At 42.5% G+C, this 12,582-nt stretch overlaps 1 protein-coding gene across 10 annotated transcripts in view; it reads right to left on the bottom strand.

Annotated features, from left to right (window-relative positions):
- Window positions 1-12,582, bottom strand: part of DACH2 (dachshund family transcription factor 2) — a 326,026-nt gene that overhangs the window by 109,591 nt on the left and 203,853 nt on the right. The window lies entirely within an intron of this gene.

Here is a 12,582-nt window from a genome sequence, read left to right as displayed (position 1 = left end):
CAGGAAGCAGTGCATTGCCATAATGGCTCTCAGCCATTAATAATGTGGGCAGTTGCTTGAGGAAGTGAAGCAAGACTCACGCAACAATTATAATTTGTAACCTGGTGCAAATGGAGTTATAGAACCCGGTGGGCATCCTGATAGATATTCACACATATATTCGTACTTATATGTATTTTGCATTCATATTTATAGATTATGGATGATGATGGAAGGTAGTACTGTTCTCTAACTAAATCCTCACCCCCCCCCCAAGTTTAGTAATTGGTTAGATGGTACCCATCCCTCTGCATTATTCATAAAGCTTTTCTGTCAAAACTGTGAACGAGTAAATTAACTAAAGAGGAGCTATGAGTAATCTAATCTTGAGGTATGCAATTAATTAATTAAAATTGAATGGCAAGCCACACCGCCTGCACTGCAGTCCCTCATATCAAAACAAAACATTTAATTAAATTATCAAACTATTTGTAACTGGAAACATTCAAAAGGGGGAGAAAACACACAAAACCACTAAGGCTCTGGCGCCGCTATGATTTCAAGTCCAAATTGTGCCTGGTTTCTGGGTGCTCTACCAGTTGTATGAGATATCCACATTCAAACCTGCTGTGGGTCAAGTGAGACATTCAGAAAGCAAGAACAATGAAACATCTGGTGGTATGAAATGTTAATGCACAATGCCATATTGAAAATAGGAGGGGGAGCCATGTTGCAGTCTCTGGGTCCCATACCCCTCAGAGATGAGAGCAGCCGCTCCTGGCTTCCTTCAGAAACAGGCTGGAGTGAACTGTCCTCCCTCCAGATCAGAGAAATCTTGCTCATTGTGGGGTGAAGGAACCCATCTATAATTCTGCACTAGTTACTGCATGCTTTCCTCAAGAGGCAGATTGTGCCTTCCTCAGGACCAGGCAAGAAGAAGAAGAAGAAGAAGAAGAAGAAGAAGAAGAAGAAGAAGAAGAAGAGGAGTTTGTATTTGATATCCCGCTTTATCACTACCCTAAGGAGTCTCAAAACGGCTAACATTCTCCTTTTCCTTCCTCCCCCATAACAAACACTCTGTGAGGTGAGTGGGGCTGAGAGACTTCAGAGAAGTGTGACTAGCCCAAGGTCACCCAGCAGCTGCATGTAGAGGAGCGGGGAAGCGAACCCGGTTCACCAGATTACGAGTCCACTGCTCTTAACCACTACACCACACTGAAGGCAGATGCTAACTCTTGAGAGAAGATAGACTGTCACTGGGTGCCAGGGGAGCCATCACAGGTCTGAAGTTGGAGGCAACTTCCTGAGCAGAGGTGGGGAACCATAGTCCTGAGGATCTTGATTTCAGCAAGGCATTTGACAAGGTGCCCCATGATATTCTTGTAAAGAAGCTGGTAAAATGCGGACTTGACTATGCTACCACTCAGTGGATTTGTAACTGGCTGACTGACCGGATGCTCATCAATGGTTCCTCTTCATCCTGGAGAAGAGTGACTAGTGGGGTGCCACAGGTCTTATTCAACATCTTTATCAACAACTTGGATAATGGACTCAAGGGCATCCTGATCAAATTTGCAGATGACACCAAACTGTGAGGGGTGGCTAACACCCCAGAGGACAGGATCACACTTCAAAATGACCTTGACAGATTAGAGAACTGGGCCAAAACAAACAAGATGAATTTTAACAGGGAGAAATGTAAAGTATTGCACTTGGGCATAAAAAATGAGAGGCACAAATACAAGATGGGTGACACCTGGCTTGAGAGCAGTACATGTGAAAAGGATCTAGGAGTCTTGGTTGACCACAAACTTGACATGAGCCAACAGTGTGACGCGGCAGCTAAAAAAGCCATATGCAATTCTGGGCTGCATCAATAGGAGTATAGCATCTAGATCAAGGGAAGTAATAGTGCCACTTTATTTTGCTCTGGTCAGACCTCACCTGGAGTACTGTGTCCAGTTCTGGGCACCACAGTTCAAGAAGGACACTGACAAACTGGAACGTGTCCAGAGGAGGGCAACCAAAATGGTCAAAGGCCTGGAAACAATGCCTTATGAGGAACGGCTAAGGGAGCTGGGCATGTTTAGCCTGGAGAAGAGGAGGTTAAGGGGTGATATGATAGCCATGTTCAAATATATAAAAGGATGTCACATAGAGGAGGGAGAAAGGTTGTTTTCTGCTGCTCCAGAGAAGCGGACACAGAGCAATGGATCCAAACTACAAGAAAGAAGATTCCACCTAAACATTAGGAAGAACTTCCTGACAGTAAGAGCTGTTCGACAGTGGAATTTGCTACCAAGGAGTGTGGTGGAGTCTCCTTCTTTGGAGGTCTTTAAGCAGAGGCTTGACAACCATATGTCAGGAGTGCTCTGATGGTGTTTCCTGCTTGGCAGGGGGTTGGACTCGATGGCCCTTGTGGTCTCTTCCAACTCTATGATTCTATGATTCTATGACCTTTCTACCTGGGTCTAGGCACCTTCCCCAAGGCCACACTCCTGCTCCTGATGTTTTACCATTCACTGGCCTTACTTTGTATTTTCCTTGAATGTTTTCGCCTGGCTCAAAATTTCTCCCTTAATTCTGATAAAGCTTCTTGCCTGGATGGAGGTGTGTGGGTGTGTATAGAAACTAATGGACAAAGGTGAAATTTACCCTCTCACTGCACACACATAGATTCATAGAACTGTAGAGTTGGAAGGGACCACAGGGTCATTTAGTCCAACCCCCTGCAATGCAGGAACCTTTTGCACAACATGGAGCTCGAAGCCACAACCCTAGATCAAGAGTCTCATGCTCTTCTGACAGCTATCCCTCTTTCAATCAAGCAAAATCCAGGTTAATCCTTCAGTCTTTCAAATGCTCAGCCTAGCACTAGTGAGGAGACTGAAACCTAGTTTGCAGATGGATCAGAAAGAAGGGGGAATGAGTAGGTTGAGTTCTGGGGTGCCAGAATGGACTGCATCACTTATGGGGTGGGTGTCTTCTTTTTTAATGCTTCTCTATGAAAGTATTTTGATACAAACTTTGATGTTCCAATTCCATCCTGGCTGTTTTGCTTGGAGTTGTTAACTGCAATGTGGGGGCAGTATTAAAAAAAATGTTACCCACCACTTGCAGTTTTCACCGACTGCTCCCTCGTTGGTTCAACCAATTCATTCTGCTTTATGTATAAGTCCTAAAATGGCAGAGATGGTTTTAGGATCTTGGACTGAACATGCCAGGGTGGAAGTGATAGATGCCAGGCTAAGTCCAGCTAATAAGCAGCCTATGATATTGCCCCAGCACTGATCAGGAGCTGATTGGAAACTGGCCTCGCCCTTCTCAGGGGAACTTCAGTCCCAGAATCTGAAATAAACCTAGTGAAAATTTATGTGTATTACTATTTGTATGTATCTTGGCATATTATTCTACCATGTAAAATGTTAAAATCAGTAAAATAACAATATTATCAACGATGGATGAAACATAAACAAGATGCATCCGTCTCATACTCTGAAAATCTTTTTAAGTTATATGATTGAGAGGAAATGACAAAATCAGAGTTGGAAAGGAAAAGGCCGGGTTAGATTGTATTTTCCCTTGCTTTCTTTTCAGAGACCCGCTTATGATGGTTGATTGATTTCATGACATTTTCCGTTCCTTTTAGAGTCTAGGCTATGGGAATGATTTGTCAGGATTGTAATACTTAATACTTTTAGTGAGCTCCACTCCAGCGACCTTTATCTTATTCTGTATAGTTGACTGCTTGACCCTTTCGGTTCTCAGGATCACAAAGATGAATGTAAAAAGGCAGAGAAAGGATTCTGGGCGATGGGGTTGAAGAGAGAGGAGGGGGAGCGGGAGAGGGAAGAAAGACTGGCTATCCAGAAAATCAGCAGAGTGCTCCATGTCCTATAATAATTGAACCTCTTTTTTAAAAGTGGCAACTGTCCTGGTAAATGCATTAACTGAAGACGAAGAATAAAAGTACTCATTGAACTTAGGTTTCTGTGGTGCTAAGGAACAAAAACTGCAAGCCTATGTACTCTCCAATTGCAGTAAACCCCACTGAACACAGTGGGGCTTACTCCCAAGTAAATATGTCACATGTGTGGTGTACTGGTTAGAGCAGGGATAGGGAACTCGTAGCTCTCTTGGTCAGGGCTGGGCAATAAATAGTTGCTGCCTGAGCTAAGGACAGGATGGCGCCCCCTTGCATCCACTCACTATGCAGGAGCTGAACAGATCAGTGTTGGAACTGGTAATGGGACAGCATCCTTCAACTGTACCTGAGGGCAGCAGCCTAGCTGAGAAGAGGCTTCAGGCTTTGACTGTGTCACTCTGCCTGATGGTAGAGCTGGACCTGTTCCAGAACTTTGTTGGACACTAGCTCCCAGCAAGTCCAGTCAGCACAGTCAGGTATGACAGAAGTGCAACTCCAGCAGCATCTAGAGGTGTTCAAGTTGCCCATTCCTAGGTTAGAGTGCCGATAGAGCATGAAACTCTTAATCTCAGGGTTCTGGTGTTTGAACCCCATGTTGAGCAAAAGATTCCTGTATGGTATGGGGTTGGACAAAAGATTATTGTGGTCCCTTCCACCCAGCCACCCACACCTGATTATCATCCTTCATAGCAACCACTCTATTGGGAAACATAATGCCATATATGGGAAACAAAAGAAGTTTAAAGACACTCTCAAGGCAAATCTTTTTTTTAAAAAAAGTAGTATAAACACCGACAACTGGGAATCACTGGCCTGTGAGCGCTCCAATTGGAGAACAGCCTTTACCAAGGCATCATGGACTTTGAAGAAGGACAAAAGGGAGAAATGAGCTAAGAAGAAGGGACATTTGGCAAATCCTCACCGTGATCAACTCCCGCTGGCAACCTATGTTCCCATCGTGAAAGGATGTGCAGATCCAGAATTGCCCTCCACAGTCACTTATGAACTCACTGTTAAAACAATCTTACTTTGCTATGAGTGATCGCCAAAGAAGAAAGAACAATATAGACCTCTATATAGCAGCTAGACCTAGAAGCTTCCCTTCTTGGCTTTGTTTCCACTATAGATGATCAACGTATGACTCTATCATCGTTAATAAATGACACAGTTCTGAAGTGATAGGCTAAGGCAGGGACAGGGAACATCAGGCCCAGGGGTCAGATGTGACCCTCTAGGCCTCCTTAAATGGTCCTCTGCAGGCTGCGCCCTCTCTAGCCATTGCCAAACCTGGAGACCCAGCACCTAGTACGCTAAGAACTATTTACGCTAAGAACTATTTACAGAAAGCATGCTACAGAAAGCATAATACTTTAAAGGTGTAAATAAAAAGTGATCATTTTAACATTATTGGGGAGGATCAAAGAGCTGGTAGTGGCTGTCTTTCTAGTGGTACTGAAACCTGACTACAAGTCTCATAATTTAGAAGTAAATGAACCTTTTCCCTGATTAAACACCCGTCAACTTTGACTGATGAAGAGGAAACCACATTAGAAGCAACTAAGCTACCTGTTATCAAATTACAAAGCTTTTTTTTTTTAATCAAAGGACTAAAACAGGCCATAGATCGACCAGCTAACAGGTTTCCAGTGACCTAAGGGGGATTTTCTTGTTCCAGTTAACAGCCTCTGAAGAATGCTTCCTTTTGATTCTTGTCTAAGACACAAAAATGATTGTCCCATTTAACCAGTGTTCTGTCGCATACACCAGAGAATCCTATTTACTTAGATGCTGGTGGAACATTAAAAACACAATAGTGTGATTGTCTTTGGAAGAAAATTTTTCAAGATTGACTTTCCCCCCTTCTTTTTCAAAAAAAGAAGGGGGGAGATCAAAAAGCTAACTTTAATAGATGTTTGACTAAGGTCAGACTCCTAGGAAATGGAACACTGAAGATGAAAGCGAACAAATAGATTTGGCTTTTGATCTCGGCCAAATCCATTTGGCATTGTTTAGCTTTTCTATAATGCTTCAATTCTGGAGTGATATCATGGCCGAAATGAACTGCCTTCTATTTGAAGTTTCTTTTTTAATAGCTTTTGTAAAACTTTAACATGTACCACAGAAGAAGTTTAAGAAACAAAACAAAACAAAACAAAAGCTTTCTAAGAATTTGGCTACAAGGTGTTCACACCCACCACACACCTGGTGGTTACTCTTATATAATACAGTAGCACTACTTTGTGTTTTCAGCAGAGTGGTTAAGGGTGCAATCTGAAAAGCACAAGTTCCATCAAATTAAGTGAGAGTTCATTTTACAAAAGTCCTTAGCTCAAATTTCACCTTTGTCATTGTTTCACTGGACAACCTAAATTAATGTTCCAGGTTAGTGAAAAGTAACAAGGGTGTTGGTCTAGGAATGGGGTAACCCAAGCTGCAATCCACATTTAGCAGTGAAGCTCATTAGGTGAGTTGTGCCAGTAACTATATTATCAGTTTAACCTGCTTCATAGAGTTCTCATAAGATTAAATGAAGTGGGGAGGCGGGGGAGTGAGAAACATGTAAACCTCTTACATCCCCTGGAGAAGTAGGATGTAAGTCCAAAAATGCTACAACCTCTCAACTGCAGTCATCTCCCCTAATTTGTAGCATAAGGACAATAATATTTAACTCCTGCATACAACAGTTGTAATAATGACTGAGATAACATATGTAAGGTGTTCTGAACACTTCAAAAATACCAAGTATTGATGTTATGAGATGAGCCGGCATTTTGAGCTGCCAACCATGGTAATGTGCAGTTTCTCAATGGACAGTCCCAAGTCAACTCATCAACCATCTTCAACCAACCTGCCCTCCCTCCCTCTCCCATTGACTTAACACCTATATCTGTTTTTCATTCTATCTGCATCATCCCAGCAACCATCCCAATATTCATGAACTTTAGTGAGTGGCAGCTGCTACCCTTTGGAACTCTCTCCTGTAAATATCAAAAAGACACAATCTCCATTGTCTTTCATTCTTTTTCAACAAGCATTTGAAGGGGAATTATTATTTTTTTAAATTGAATTGGACTTGAAATGGTTTTTACATATGAAATTGTTTTAATTGCTTTTTATGTGAAATGTTTTCCTTGTTAAATTGTTTTCAGATGTTTCATAAAAAGGGACTAGGTGTTGCGATAAACAAATGAGCAAATGAACAAATAAATACCCTGATGGTTATGTGTTTTCTGAAATTTAAGTTAAGAGTTTGCATTCCAGCCAATTTACTCAAATGTTTGCAAGCCATCTTGAAACTGTGTTGGTTGGGATTCTGCTTTCGTGGCAACCTGCAAAGCACAGACCATCACATTATGTTGGCTTAGACATTACCACAAAACATGGTTGGGCATTAATGTCTGAATCATATCATTGTATTTTAAAAGCTACAAGGTTCTTGGTTGTATTTCATACAGAAGTCCAACACAACTCTGAAACAGAGCTTAGCAGTGTTAAAAGTAGAAACAAAATACGCACAGTTCCCACTTTCCAAATACAATGTGTTCCCAGGAAATTGTTCATTAGGTGAGCATTTGCATAACAAGCTGGCGATTTCCATTATTTCCTGTGGGAACATTTCTAATCTGTGATCTCTCCCCCCCCCCCCATGGTTTCCTCCTAAAATGGCTGCAGTCAACCAGCAAAAGAGAGACCGGGGAAAAACTGGTTTGTTCAACCTCTCTTGCCCCCTGATTTGTCAGATATCCCTCCCCCTCCCTGCTTTCTGCCTGAAATGGCTGCTGTTAGCCAGCAAAGCACAAAGAAGTGTACAAACTCCGGCTGTTTGGATATCTGGATCTGCCATTCAGGTAGTGAGGTTTGGGAATAATTCCTTGTGTTTGGATTACCAAGGTTTTGGATAACAAAGATTCCAAGAGCGGAATCTGTGTACACTACAGGCAACTCCCGAGTTGTGCATGGGTTGTGTATCTGTCTCCTGGGTGCATAAGCCCACCCGCCCGCCCGCCCCACCTGTATTCTGCCGTCCTCTAGGTCCAAAGCAACCCATGCATTGGCAGTTGCACATTGTTTGAATGCGTGCAAAATGGTCACAGCCTGTACTTCACTAGCATTTTAAAACACCCCACCCTCAATCCAACATGTCTGACTAGAAGCACTGGGAAGGAAATTATTTTCCCCAGTCCCCTATAGATAGTCCCCACTTTAAAAGCTTGCTTCCTAGTTACCCATTTTATTGGGATGAAAAGAAATCCCATCATTATAACTGCAAGGCAGAAGGTTGGGGTTTTTTAATGGCCACGTGCCACTATGTTAAATCTGACATCCAAAGTTGCTTGAGCGTATATATTTAAATTTACACCTTAAAACAATTTAAAAACAGCACCAGTAGGCGAGGAAGATAAAGCAATCCCTCCACTGTAGTTGAACTTAATTAAGCAACTGTTTCCTACACTTTTAATAATTGTTATTGATGGGATCAATAAAACAAGCAAGTTGAGGGAAACAGATGGAAAGAAAAGCTTGTTGCTATTGAGTGCATTAATCTGAACATGTTTAAAGATGGTGCAAACATGCTGCAATTCGTAACTTGGGGAGGGGGACAAACAGGCAGTGGGAAAAGTCTGTTGTGTCTCCTTACGCAAGATTTGATGGGACTGAGTCCTGCGAGAGGACTGTGCAAACTGCTGCGGGGGCCAGTTGTGCCCCTTCAGAGTGCAGGGGGAAAGGAGTGCAACTCACTGGCACAGAACACACTTTGCACACAAAAGATTCCAGATTCAATCTTTGGCACTGTGGTGAAGGGCTGGGGAAGACACTGAAAATTAAGCAAAGCTGCTGGCAGTCAATTTAGACCAGGGGTAGTAAACCTTTTTATACCTACTGCCCACTAATGCATCTTTCTTGATGGCAAAATTTTCTTACCGCCCACCAGTGCTCGATGGAAGCAGGATTCTGCTTGTGCCATGGAACCCCCTACTGCCCACCTAGAATCCTGAACCAGGTTGACATCCAGGGACCAGGTTGACAACCCCTGATTTAGACATTCTGGGCCAGATGGAGCAATGGCCCAAATCAGTTATCAGCAGCTTCCTGTGTCTTGATGTGCAATGCTTCTCTATACAAAGCAAATACCTGCGCACAGAAAACTAGCACACTAGAGGAAGGGCTAGGCTATGACCCTACTCCAAAACTCTCAAGTTTTTGTTGTTGGTTTTTTTTACAATCAGTGTATAAATTATGAAATAAATAAATAAATCTTCTCAGAATGTGATGGTTACTTGTATATGAGAGAGACTTTACCTGTAGTCTCAAGTGGTAATATGAAAGCAAATATTTACTGCCTTACTGAGAACAAGGACAGAGTTTTGACCACAGCTAAGATTAAGAATGTAAGAAGGACCTTGCTGGATCAGGCCAAGAGCCATGTAGTCCAGCATTCTGCTCTCACAGTGGCCAACCAGATGTTGATAGGAAGTGTACATGAGCACAACAGCATTTCCCCCAATTGTTATTATTGGTATTCAGAGGCATCCTTCCTCCTCAAAGCCTGCTGTTTGCTGGTGAAAACTGAAAGATATATGGAGGGGGGGAGGAGAGCTGGACACTCAATATGTCACCACCACTCACAGATACTTTCTGATCAGATTCCAGGCTGGTTGATGATTAGCATGAAACTTATTTTATTTATTCCACAAAATTTATGCACCACTTGATTGTAAAAAACCTCAAAGTGGTTTGCAAAAATATTAGAAAATTAATCTACATTGGAGTTCAAGGGCCTTATAATTAGGAGTTTTCTTCAGACAGAACTCACCAGAACTCAATTCCAGCACCTCTCAGGTGGTCACCATTGTCATAAGAGAACAATGAAGGCATTCATGGTGAGTTCCAGCACCTGTTTTTCTAGAAAAATAGCACTGCTTATAAAGTTGGTTCAAGTTCCTATTCATGCATGAAGATGCTGTTTGTTGCAAACAGTAGGTTGGGGTGTGTGTGTGGAGTAATTATTAGTGGAGGCAAACATGAGAGGACTTTGGCCCATGCCACAGTTCCCTGCAGATCATACCTTCCCAGCTACTATTTCTTTCTTCTTTTAATTTAAATAAGAGTAGCATGAATGATAATGCATAAAACATATTCCAAGTATAAGTGTGGCTGAAATAGGTCACTGCCCATAGCTTTCCTGAGAAGTCATTCTTAAAATGCAGCCAGATCTCCTCTTTCTCAACACAGATAGAAACTTCACTTCCTTAGGCTGCCTGCTGCAAACATGAAAGGCGATACTTATTCAAAGGAGCTGAAGTATGCCAACTGTAGACTAATTTGAAGAGAGGTCATCTTTGGTGAGTAACTTGCTAAAAAACATTTTGCCCATTCAGCAGCATCTTGGAGAGAGAAAAACTGGAGCTGGTTACATTATTTAAGGCTTCTGCACCAGACCACAAAGGCTTTGTCTGCTTTCTCAACTGGGAGAAAAGTGTTGTTTTTAACCTGTCTTCTCTTACCCAGTTCTCCGGCAGGTGTGTCATTCCCTTCTGGTGCCCCTTGGAAGTGATAGGGTAGAAGGCAGGGAAGCCAGCGACAGGTGGTGCCAGAGCCAGTGTCAGGTGCAGCCAACTAATTATTATTTTGCCTCATCTAAGACTAAGGAAGTATACGCTGCCACAGACAGTGCCACCCCCTGAACTGGGTGTAAGAAAGAAGACAGGCAAGTGGGGCCTGGCTGTGGGCATCAAGAGGTTGGTAAGGAAGTACCCCATTCACCAAAACAGATCAGCTCTTTCATAGTACTTCTTCTGCCGATGCTAGCTAGGTAGTTTGGAAGGCAGACCATCACACAGACAACTGTTGTGGTGTGGCTTAATATAGATTTCAGAATAAGGAGTACATTCACAAGAAATCTTAATCCATGAAGGGAATAACACACTTCTCACTTCCCCAAAAAGTTTGTGCAAATTTGCCCCCGGGCTCAAGCAACCTATAGGTTTATCAATATTTCCTTCTGCATCTGGGGCAGAAAACCTGCGACCCTTGAGATATTGCTGGATTCCAATTCCCATCATCCGTGACTATTGGTTGTGCTGGCTGGGTCTGATGGGAGTTGGAGTCCAGTAACATCTGGAGGTTCACAGGTTGCTCCCCAGCCCACCCCGGTTCTACATAGTGACAACCACAGGGATTGCAGAAATCTCATTTTTCTCCCCTTCATCTTTAACGTCTGCATGGATACAGACACATAATTATGCAAGATAGAAGGGTGAGCTCAGCATTTCCCCTTCTAACGTATATGAAAATGATATGGAAATAAGCAAAATAATGTTTTATGAATTAGGTTATTAGTATGAAAATCGAAGGGCATTCCCCATCTGCTGGAACAGGCCATGTGACTGATTTATGCCATGCAGGCTGAATTATTGATACAGATGCTTATATATTATATTTTATATGGGGTATCATGGGATGAGACCATCTGGCACAGAGACATTAATGAGAGCACCTTTGCCTAAATAAACACTAACAATGAGATACCAAAAGCGATCACGCCGAGGTGCGTTTTGTTGTTGTATGTGTGCCCTTCTATGGAACTTTTCCAAGCAAAAAAAGAAAAAGATGAACAAAGCCACCTGCAAAGCAGTTTGACTGTTTTCCTGACAGCAAAGGGCTCAGACTGCATAAGTGTCTTCATAAGACACAGATTGACTCAAACCATTGGTACATCTAGGCTGGTACTGTCAGCACTGACTGGCAGTGGTTCGCCAGAGTTTCAGACACCTCCAATGAATGCCAAGTGCATTTTAGCATTTCAGTTTATCTATCTGCCATTTATTGTATTTTTGGACTTTATAGACTCTATTTTAAGTTGCTTCAAGACTCTTTCTGCCGTAAGGAGCAACACATATAAATTGGAATAGAAAACGTCAGAGAGATTTGGGTTGTGGTTGGAAGCATGTGTTCCTGAAAGTTAGGCTGTGGACACGCCATAAATTTAAATCACAGACCCCCAATTAATCATGGGAACTGTACTTTGTTAAGGGTGCTGAGATCTGTAGCTCGGGGGGGACGGACGACAACAACTACAATTCCCTGGGTTTCTGGGATGTGGGTGTTCTTTAAATGTATGGTGTGTATGCAACTGCTCTCTTCTTCAAGAAGGCCTGCGGTAAGCTAAGGCTGAAATGCTTCTTTCCCTGATGAAGGTGAAAGTGGTGGGCTAAGGATGGGTTGGCTGTAGTTCAAAGTCCTCCAGCTGCCAACCACCACAACAGGATCTTTTGTTTATTCTGAGAAAATCTCAGAATGCAAAAGAAGGTTATCAAGCCTAACTTACAACACTCCCCCCACAAAGGATCTCCTGCAAACCAGTGCATGGCACATTATTTTTGCACAACTGATTCCGAAGGCAGAAATGCCACCAGTAGGTTATAGGAAGAGAAGACTGGTAGAAAGGGTTGATGATTCCAAAGGAAACAAATAGGTAAGAAAAAATGCCAAGTCAGCAGAGGGAGAAAGTCTTGGGAATGGGCAGTCATCACTAGTTTCACATGGAATATTTTTATTCTTAGTGTCAGCTAACAATGGCTGCAATCAGACAGCATTTTATTTGGTTTTTGAAATATTCCTTACCTATTCATTTTTTCATATTATGTTATCTTTCACACGACATAAAAACCACTTCT

The sequence above is a fragment of the Podarcis melisellensis genome (assembly GCF_964234715.1).
Source record: "Podarcis melisellensis genome assembly, chromosome: Z".
NCBI lineage: Eukaryota > Metazoa > Chordata > Lepidosauria > Squamata > Lacertidae > Podarcis > Podarcis melisellensis.
This window is presented reverse-complemented; position numbering and strand designations above follow the sequence as displayed.